This window comes from Photinus pyralis, unplaced genomic scaffold (assembly GCF_008802855.1).
Source record: "Photinus pyralis isolate 1611_PpyrPB1 unplaced genomic scaffold, Ppyr1.3 Ppyr1.4_LG1, whole genome shotgun sequence".
NCBI lineage: Eukaryota > Metazoa > Arthropoda > Insecta > Coleoptera > Lampyridae > Photinus > Photinus pyralis.
Genome location: NW_022170249.1, coordinates 56,682,164 through 56,691,517, shown reverse-complemented (window position 1 = coordinate 56,691,517; position 9,354 = coordinate 56,682,164).

The following is a 9,354-nucleotide window of genomic DNA, read 5'->3' as shown; positions in this document are numbered from 1 at the left end:
TTTATGTAAATAACTATTTATTAATTGTTTCCTATTGGTTTGTAACGGGTTAAGTGCTTATTTTTCCTCGAAATGAATGAACATTATTTGAATAGTGAGCTAGCAAACATTCATTTTGACTTATGGTTTATATAAAATAATTTTCCCAAAAACGGGAGGAATTTAAACAACTTTAGTGTAGAAATAGTAGCCGCTTCTAATTTATAGCCTGACTGACCGCATCGACATTTAAAAATAATTTTACAAAGCATCAACGCAATAAACTAATATTCAACAAATCTTTTACGACTTGACCATTATTAATTCTCACATTCAGAAATCCACGAAATTATTAAAAGAATAAACACATCTATTTTCCCATCCCTACGTGTGATGGTTTTTTTTACATTAGTGTAGAATCTGCAGTTATAAAATAATTTTCGGAATTACATAAATTTTTATAATGACGAATGGCTGGCTATCATTTTATAATTTATTCTCCAATTTCAGTCTATAAAATTCCTGTCAGAATTATTTTTATAATTTAATAAAAAGTGATAACTATTTAAACGTGTATAATGGAGATATAAAATATTTTATAGTCTGGGATCTCACTTTTTTTCATTAAAAATTATGTTAGGGATATAATTTTGAAACGTTAAACGAAATTATTGTTCACCTGCTATGTTAGAGGTATATCAATTTATTACTTCACGATTCGAACTTTGGATGCTGAGAGAAAATTGACCTACTATTTTTCATCGGTTTGTAAAATTCGGTTAGAAGAAAATTTTCCGACCACCCTAATAATAAAGTAAATAAATATAAATCACATACACAAAACATGATTGCAGGTTAAAGGCAAGTTGCAAAACAACGAAATGGTTGGGGTACAGGCAGGTAACAAAACAAGGTAGCTATACAAACACTCAGGTGACATACTCTTTTGTTACAAATAACATGGAAAATTACATGGCCTTGGAGGGCAAACGGAACATGTGGAAGTGAATCGCAACTCATGTCGCGCATAGATTATAAAGTATAAACCGAAAGGTTTTGTATTAGCAGAGTCTCACCCCGAGACAGGTAACAATGGGCCCTCGTTCGGGATTTCCCAGCCTATAGTTAAGAGTCGAGAACAGTCCCGGCATTAGGTGTCGTAACTACAGATATTTACCTCCTCCGTGACCGTCTCTTCAACGCGTACACATACACACAGAAAACAATTCAATAACTTCCACAAATTTAAAAGAATGATCAAAGTTTATTTAATATAAAATTTCCATTCCTCGAATTGTATTTCCCTCCAACTTGTTATATTTTTATTTTTTCCTCATTATTTTTTGTTTTTATTTCCCCGGATTTGGTCTTCGTATTCTTTTTGTTTCTCAATCTTTTTCTTTTGTACTTTTCTGTTCCCGCACCTATTTCTCCTCTATTTACTCTCTTCTTTCTTTCTCCATCATTTCTTTAATCTCTTTCTCTCCCCTTCCCTTCAGTTATTTATTTTCACCTTATTACCGGCTTTATGGCTTAATGGTAGAGTGGTGGGGTATAAAGTCGGGTGTTCGAACCTGGGTTGAGGTGAATTTTTCATCTGTGGCAGAGATGGAAATTACCTTAGACCAGCAGCATTCTGCCGGCTACTCCGAATTAGGTTTTCCTGCAGTTTTGCTAATTCGTAAGGTAAATTCCGGAGTAGTATAGAACAAATTAAGACCTTCTGCAGAGGCACCTCTAAAAAGCATTATGCGGGTCACTCTGTAATTGGGCGCAAGCCTGTTGAGGGCCCAGCACAAGAGAGGGATAATAAATAAATAAATAAATAAATTTCTTTTTTAATACCTTCTTTATATTGTAACGGAAATGCTCCAGAATTCTCTGGAATTTTCTACGCGTATTCGAGAATGTACTGGACTTACATTGCTTGCGTGTATAAATGGTTGCGGACCGAACATCGCGGCAGTCTACTACGGAACGAGTACGTATGAAACATCGAGCGCGAAAATCTGAAATAAATTGCGAAGTGTGTGTGATATAATAATCGATATAAATTGTACGGTTTTTATAGTGTTTTAGTTTTGTTTAATAAATATTGATATAAATCGAACCCGAATTTATAAATCACGTTACATTGGTGTCAGAAGTGGGATTAATTAAATTAATTAAAAGTAAGACTAAATTAAGTGCTTCTGCTTGTGTATGCCTGTAACAAGATCTGCTGCAGCTAAAATGGAAGAAACGATGCTCAATTTGCTCCAGCAAATCCAAAATGGTCAACAGGTGTTGCAACGAGAAAATGAAGAAAATTCTAGAAATATTCAAGAGAAGTTCGAGAAGTTGGAAGAAAATTCTAGAAAGATTAATGAAGAAAATTCTAGAAATTTTGCAGAGAAGTTCGAGAAAATGGAAGAAAATTCTAGAAAGATTAATGAAGAAAATTCTAGAAATATTCAAGAGAAGTTCGAGAAAATGGAAGAAAATTCTAGAAAGATTATCGAAGAAGTCTCTAAATCAATTGAAGAAAAAGTTGAAGATAGAATTACGGAAGTTTCCAAAACATTTAAAGCATCATTCGTTGAGATTGAGCACAAGTATGAAGAGCTGCGCGAGCAATTCTTGCGACTGACTACGAAAAAGCGTACTAGTAGTGCCCCAGATGAATTACTGATGGACCGTCTTCTTGAGGTGCCACAGCCTACTCATTACAAGAAGGTTGACCCAGAAACAAATACAAGAGTAGAAGGCGACGTTCAGCAAGCCCGAGTAAAGCCACCTACTTTTGATGGTAAGATTCCTTGGACCACGTACGTTCGACAGTTTGAGGCAGCGGCTGCGGCAAATAAATGGACTCTTCAAGACAAAACTACAGGCCTGATTCTTGCTCTGAGAGGAGATGCTCTGGATGTGTTGCGGACCATCCCCGAGGATCAACAGAACTTCCAACAAATAGTAGCGCGACTCGAAATGCGATATGGCATTAAACACCTTCAGCAAGTTTACTATGCCCAAGTCAAGAACCGAATGCAGAAACCTGGAGAAAGTTTGCAGGAACTTGAAGCGGACATCGCTAGACTGATTTGATTGGCATATCCTACGGCACCGGAGAGCTTTCTTGATCAACATGCTGTACAAACATTTATCGATGCCGTTCGTGATGGAGATGCCCAGCAGGCTTTGAGACTGGCTAGGCACGACAAAATTGAGAAAGCTTTGGCCCATGCGTTAGAATTCCAAGCCGCCAAGATAGCTAGTCATGGAAGTGCGCGAGTACGTATGGTGGAACCTCGCATTGAGAGCCGGGTAAGAACCATCGAAGAGGAAGGTGGCTCTGAAAGTTTTGAAGAAAAGGTCAGTAAAGAAGTGGAAGAAAAGGTCAGTAAAGTAATGGAAGAAAAGATCAATAAAGCAATACAGTCACTGGCAAAGAAACGTGAACCACGGCGAGATTGGACACGTTCGCCGCAACTGCCAAAAACCATTGCAGCAGTCGGAAAACTAAGAAAGGTCGACAGGAAGGGGCTATCCCCGACCTGCAGAAACAAAACCCCAATCTTCACTGTAAACATTACGTCGTCTGGAAAAGTTCACAATAATGCAGACGCTTTGTTAAGAAGACCGTGCAAGGACAACTGCACACATTGTTCTAAAATAGAAGACAAGATTGGCCATCTGCGACGAACAACTGTAGAGAGTGAGGAATGGAAGCCAAGCGAAATCAAAACGGCCCAAGAAAACGACCCAAGTATAAAAACTGTTCTGAATTGGATGCGCCACGGACAAAGACCAGGCTGGCAAGACATTAGTGCCACAAGTCCTGAAGTAAAGAGTTATTGGGGCCAATGGAATAGCCTGACTCTGAAAGACAACCTGTTGTATAGGACCCTTGAAAGTGAAGATGGCACCGAATCGACGCTGCAATTAGTAGTACCTAGAAGCAAAGTGTCGGAAGTATTGCGAAAATTGCATGACGGCGCTTCCGGAGGACACTTTGGTATTACGAAAACGTTGCAAAGGGTACGTGAGCGATTCTATTGGGTCAACCGTAAAGAAGATGTCCGGCGATGGTGTCAAAAATGTGAGTTGTGTGCTACTGGAAACGGCCCAGTTTCCAAGAAGAAGGCACCCATGAGGCAGTATAACGTTGGTAGTCCGATGGAACGAGTTGCTATCGATATCGCAGGACCGTTTCCCGAGACAGATGGCGGAAATAAATATATCCTAGTCGCTATGGATTATTTCACAAAGTGGACTGAAGCTTACGCCATTCCAAACCAAGAGGCAGCAACAGTTGCAGAAGTGTTGGTAAAGGAGTTCTTTACACGTTTTGGTGTTCCTATAGAAATCCATTCAGACCAAGGAAGGAACTTTGAATCGGCTTTGTTCCAAGATGTTTGTCGATTGGTAGGAGCCAATAAAACCAGAACAACACCTTTGCATCCTCAGTCAGATGGAATGGTGGAGAGAATGAATCGAACGATGGGTAAATATCTTTCAAAAGTCGTGGCAGAACATCAGAAAAATTGGGACCAGTACCTCCACCTGTTCCTTATGGCATATCGATCAGCCGTCAACGAGACCACGGGTCAGACTCCTGCCTGCCTTATGTTGGGTCGTGAACTACGCCTTCCATGTGACCTCGAGTTTGGGCGTAAACCCCATGAAGAATATGTCGCAGGTGAAAATTATGTTGACCAACTAAAGGCGAAGATGAATGACATTCACGACTTGGCTAGAAGTCATATTCAGATTGCCAGCGATCGCATGAAAAATCAATACAACCTCCGCTCGGCCAATGAAACTTTTGAAGCTGGAGATCTGGTATGGCTGCACAATCCACAGAGACGAAGAGGTCTTTCTCCCAAGCTACAAAGACAATGGGAAGGTCCATATGAGGTGATCAAGAAAATAAATGACGTGATATATCGTATCAGAATGAACCACCGGAAACCGAAAGTTGTCCACATTAATCGACTCGCACGATATGCCGGATCCAACAACCACGAAGAAGTTAGAGGTATTCGAGAAGAGGAACGCAGCTTTGGGACCGAGCCAAACTTTAACGATTTTATGTCAAATTACGCCCAGCGGAAGAAAGCTCGATTTGGCGTTACTCAGGAAATTTGTCAAAATATTTTTGAGCTTCCGGTTAACGTTTCCATCGCCCATTGTGTCGCCGAAGACCTTCGCATGGGTAGAGGTATAGCTTCCGTATTCCGGAAAAGATTTGGAAGAATAGACGAGTTGATAAAGCAAAGACCACGAGTGGGTAAAGTACTGCGCTTGGAAGATAGTCAACGCTCTTTGTTCTACTTGGTTTCAAAGAAAACGTCAGAAGGCAAACCCACCTATGAAAACCTCTGGTCTGCTTTAAAAAAACTTAAAGAAACTCATGGCATACTATGACATAAATAGCTTGGCGATCCCGAAGATTGGATGTGGTTTAGATGGGTTGGACTGGAAGATAGTGCGAACCATGATCGAAGTGATTTTTAGAAACACTAGCGTTCGAATTACAGTATGCTGTTTCAACCCACAGGGGACGACCCTCCGCAAAACTGTGGACTGTTACTTTTTCAAGAAAGGTGTTTGTCGAGCAGGCTCTGACTGCAGATTCCGACACGAGGCATTAAAAAGTAATACTAACGCAGTTTCTGAACGAGACGTCCAGAATTAAGAAGGGGGCAGTGTAACGGAAATGCTGCAGACATGACGTCGCCTTTGGCGTTCTGGAATTTTCTACGCGTATTCGAGAATGTACTGGACTTACATTGCTTGCGTGTATAAAGGGTTGCGGACCGAACATCGCGGCAGTCTACTATCGAACGAGATCGAGCACGGAAATATAAATTGCGAAGTGTGTGTGATATAATAATCGATATAAATTGTACGGTTTTTATAGTGTATTAGTTTTTGTTTAATAAATATTGATATAAATCGAACCCGAATTTTATAAATAACGTTACAATATTTAATAAAGTACGCCGTACTGACGATTGCTTAACACTACAGAATGATTTGAATATCTTGCAATCCTGATGTCAAAAGAATAAACTTTTTTTGAACATTAATAAATGTAAAGTGATGACTTTGTCTAGAAAACTTGTTGAGCGTCCTTTCGTTTATACAATTGAATGACATACCTTTAATTAGCGTCAACACCACTTGTGATCTTGGAATCTTTTTTGACAAGAGATTAACTTTTTCCGTGCACATAATGCACGTAATTTATTTCAAATATGAATTTATTACCTAATTCAGTATTACAAGTCACAAAAATAAATTTATAAAACAGCATTAATTTTCAATTTCAGATTGATTGTTGCTCGGCTTCGGTTAGGATAGAAATTTATGTTCTTCGTTTATGTCGACCACCATTTCAATCAGCAGCTGTGCGTAGGCAGATTTTTATTACGGTGGAGACACCATGGTGGGTGGCATTTTTTGTAAGAGGGTTTCTTCTTAAAACAACTAAAATAAAATTGAAGTGTAAGAAGTGTGCAGTTCCAAAATTAACATACAAAAATCAATTTCGTAATGGTTTTGTACCGTTATAAGGAAAATTTATTGGACCTGACCAATTACACTATAGTGACAGTTGATGGCTTATTATACGTGTCAATATGCGTCTGACAATGTCATTGACACCCTCACACAACAGTCAATAAAGAAGAAACCTGAAAAAACACTTAAATAAGACCAAGAGAAGTTTGTAGTAAACATCACTGATTACTACACTTGATGAAAATGGTTGGTATACCTCACAATGGGTTAGCTCGATTAGGAATGGTAAATACGCGAAATCTCCCCACGCATCCAAAATTTAATGACAGTTAAAGTTGACAGGTAGTACTGATGAAAAAACACGACATGTTTCGGAACGCACCTCGTTCCATTATCAAGTGTTACATAAAATTATCATTACATAAGTAATTGCTAAAAAACATTAAAATTAGACCTAACTCAAACATAAGTAAAACTTACCCAGAGGAAAAACAGATTAAAATTAAGTTGACGACACGTTTAACTTCCAAACATATTAATTAAGGTTGTTGTGTCTGAAGGACGACAAACAATCCTTTTTACATAATTTTGATTAAAAGGGGGGGGGGGCCCAAAGCGGACCACAGCTTAACAGGAAGAAACGTCTAACAACCTGGTGTTTTTTTTGTAAGACGGGTTATGTGAAAGTTTGAAAATTACACTAGAAAAGGCGGCAGTACCAACTTAAATACCAACTAAGATAAACAAATACCTAGATCTAACAATTCTTAAATTTCGTACACAACAAATCCGGAGGGAAGTCTATGATTTCATTGAGTAAACCAGGGTCGTTCTTGTACTTAAATCTGCGTAATTTTGACTATGGAATCGAGTATTTAGATCGCTTAAAGTTCAAGGTTATAAGGTGTTTTGATGCGAACATAGTAAATGACTCATTTGGTGTCCGCTGTAACATAAATGAGTGTCGATTGTAACATGTTACAACCGACACCATCGTAAAATCTTACACGAATTTTTATCAATTTTATTGTTTTAAGCGATTTGGAAACATGAAACCGAGGCAAAGAAAAACTAATAGAGGTAATGTTCCCCAAGAAGTTTATGCATCAGAAGCTGCAAATAAAGTTATAAATGACAATATATCCGTAAGAGCTGCATCAAGGCAATATGACATTTGTCACGCTTCCCTACATCGTTACGTTAAATCTTTAAGAAATAATACGCAGCCGCACGTTGGGTACTCGGCCCATAACAAGGTGTTTTCTGTACATCAGGAAGAAAAATTAGGCAGGTACGTGCAAAATGCAGCCAATTTGTATTTTGGTTAGTGCTCGTTTATTAAGAGGGGCGTTCGTTTCCTTGTTTCAAGACCTTCGCGGAGACGAAAAGAAATTTTTTAATTATTTCAGAATGAGTACGTCATCATTTGATGAACTGGAAGGAAAGCTTCATGACAGCATAAAAAGCCAAGATACTAGATGTAGACTGTCAATACCTCCGATTGAAATGTTAGCTGTTACTCTCAGGTAAGCATTACCTAAATAATAATTGTAAAATAAGTCATGTTTATATTAATGAAATGTTTAATATAATTAATATAATTTAATGACCAAGTGAAAATTGTTAAATAAAAGTAATTCTTAGCATGTTTTGAAAATTGAACATAAGATTGTCATAAGTCAAATTACCGTGGGTAGTCAAGTCATTACTGAATACGTCCATGGAGTCTCCACAATTTGAGGATATTGAAGAACTTCCATAAGGGGAAAGCATACCCTCACCTGACGAAAAATTTGATTGATGGATGTGATGCCCTGTAGTGGGAAATGTATTTATATATGTAGAAGGGTATGTTGTACCTGCTGCGTTAAATTGGCCTGTTTGGGGGTAGGACGAAATGGCCGAAGCATTTGTCACTTGACTCTTGAGATTCTGCAGAGGGAATCGGTGCTATAGGGACCTGAACGACCGGATTACCAAAATGTAAAGTATTTTCATGGGCTCCACTCTTAATGGCTCTGTACCGACTTATCAGTTTCATGACTTCGCATCTGAATTCTAGCTTGTGGTCCAGAGCCAAAGTTTTACTGCAGGAATGATGGAATTAAAAAATGACTTATCTTCATCCGGTAGTTGTTGTTCTGTAGGAGTTGGCGCCTGAACTTGTGGTTTATTCATGAAATTTAATAGTGATCTTTCTATGATCCGTCGCCGTTTAGATGCTGGTATTTTTTCAAAGTTACGTGAAGGATCATCGGGCGTCTGATCAATAAAATTATCAGAATTGTTGTTTTGCATAGATGTGTTACCAATATTGTGATCTTCAGTTTCTCCCTCGTTCTCGCCGCTGTTTTCTGTAGGTACCGGTTCTGTCGTTGTTTTAAGAAAAGACCGCTGTCGTGCATACAGATAACGTCTTCCTGACCCCCCTCCCTGTCCTGATTTATCTTTCTTTCTTTCAGTTTTCTTGTAGTTGTGTAGGATATTCTTCCACCGCTTCATTAGTTTTTTCCCTCAAACAGACACAAATAATAATGAATAAAATGAAGAGATATACAAATGACAGTCACAGTTTTATTTTCAGATACTTGGGCAGTGGATGCACAATGATTAACCTTCATTATCAGTATAGACTTGGACACTCAACTATATGCAAAATTGTCAGAAAAGTTTGTGAGGCAGTGTGGAAAGTCTTAGTGAAAGAGTGTATACCGGAATTTTCGGAGCAAAGATAATAATAATAATAATAATGTATAGCGTTGGCTATTGTGCCCATCAATAGGTATGTTGGTAAGTACGAATTACATACTATCCCCAGATGTCCAATGTAGGTGTGTGATTTTAATTTTTTGTTTTTTTTTTTACATACAT